Here is a 2,014-nt window from a genome sequence, read left to right as displayed (position 1 = left end):
CCTGAGAACCCAGCTGACGTCTGAGGCCACCTGCAGCAGCAGAAGCATTTCCTGAGGCAGTTTTATTGTCCCAAAGGCCTCTAGAGGACGCTGGTGAAGGCCCGGCCCGTGAGGCCGGTTGTCGTCCTTTCTTGGCCCTCTGTGCCAGACTCACTTCCATTCCTAGTACATTCGGAGGGGCGGGAGAACTGTCCAGAAGCCGGAAGCCCTCGCCTCCCTGCAGATCTCCCTGAGTTCTACGTGACCTGTTTTTCTCTTCAGGGGCCAGGGCCTCTCCTCCCGTCTCCCCTCCATCTGCCCCCCCCACCCCCACCCTGGGGACTTGCAGAGGTGAAGCGCAGCCCCTGACAGCCCCAGAGAGAGCCTGCCTTTGACAAGATGGCGTCCTGAGCCCTGGAGAAAGAGCGAGCAGACGCGGGGCTGGAGCGCAGGCTACCGGCCCTGGCCGCCTCTGACAGCCCCTCCGCGTCCCCGACTCCCCTTGGAAAACGTGACCCACCAGGCCCTCCCGAGGAGCCCCCCGCACCTCCCCCTTCACAGGCTCCCAGGCGGAAGAGATGGAAAGCAGACCCTCCTGAATGTTTAACTTCAGCGGAGATGATAATAACTTTCCCATGGACGCAACTGTATCCTTTCCCTGTGTTCCTTCGGGGATCCCGAAACTCCAGACTCCAGACGGTTCTCATTTGCAGCTCGTTCCTGAGGAGGCCTCATTTCCTCGCCACACACCCCTGATGTGGTCAGGGTCTCCCTCCCACAGCCCGGGCGGGGCAGGGTGGGGGTGGGGGCTTCCCTGAGCTTTTCTCCCATGGCTGTTCCCNTTTCCTGGCCTCACTAAACCCCATTCTTGGCCTCTGCCCTGTCCCTAACCCTTGGTCCCCAATGCCTCAGGCCTTTCAGTTTCTGATCCCCCCCATGCCCAGAGGCAGTGGTAGGGCTGGGCTGTTCCCCAGGCAGAAGGCCCTTTCTAGAAGCTTCTCCCACTCAGCCTGATAGGCACGTTGGATGACTCCAGGGGCCATCATGAGCCCTGTATCCTATGTGAGTGGCGCCTCCTGGAGTTAGCAGACAAAGCCCTCTGCTGGTGGGTCCCCAAGGGAGAAGCTGTTTCATGGCCTCCTGCAGCCAGGAAAAGACCCCAACCTCCTCTTGCAAGTCAGCTCTGCTGCCTGAACCCTTTCTACCCCACACCTCACCTCGCTTTGATCTCATTAGGAAGCCCAGAAGAGCTGAGCAGAGGAAAGGAAAGCATAATACACCCTCCGCATTTGCAGAGTGAGTGCTTGTAGGGTTGTTGTGCTGTGCTGTGTGTGTGTGTGTGTGTGTGTGTGTAACACTTTCACATTCTTGGCATCTCTCAAGCTTCAAAACACCCCCGTGGGGGCACAGAGCGGGGGGTTGTTCTTGGCATTTTGACCAAACAGATGAGGATGTTAGAGCCAGATCAGGGCCACTTAGGTTCTGGTTCTGCCCAAGTGTNCCGGCTCCAAGCATCTTGCTCCACCATCTGCACATGGCAGAGTCATGTCTGAGTCACGTAACCTCTCTGTGCCTCTGTTTCCTCATCTGTAAAATGGGGATTCGGATAGTAGAGCTATGGGCCATTAAAGAGAAAGTGTCAAGAATCATGCCTGCACGGAGAAAATGCTAGTACCTCTGTTGTTGGTAAGAGATGCGGGGAGGGGGAAAAGCAAATGAAAGGTCACTGAGACTTGCCTTGTCCCTCCCTCCCTTGGAGCCCCGTCTCCACAACTCACGCTCTGAGATCTCTGAGGACAAGTAAGCCCGGTGGATGTTACCGCTCTGGCCTCGGCATCTGGCTGCCACTTCTCGTTTTCCACGCCAATGTCTGGGGTCACGGCCCAGTGGTTTCTACGCCCCCTCCCTGTTGTCAGCGGTCTGGGCCCCAGTTAGCCAGTCTGGCTTGGCTCGGGGATCCCAGGAGCCCTGCTCATCCTCAAAGGCTGGTCCTCCAGGGCGGTTCTTTTGTCTCAGGCTGGACTCGGGATAAATA

Source organism: Crocuta crocuta, unplaced genomic scaffold (assembly GCF_008692635.1).
Source record: "Crocuta crocuta isolate KB4526 unplaced genomic scaffold, BGI_CrCroc_1.0 scaffold1043, whole genome shotgun sequence".
In the NCBI taxonomy this organism is placed as follows: Eukaryota; Metazoa; Chordata; class Mammalia; order Carnivora; family Hyaenidae; genus Crocuta; species Crocuta crocuta.
The sequence above is the reverse complement of the archived record's forward strand: the minus strand, read 5'-3'. Positions refer to the sequence as shown.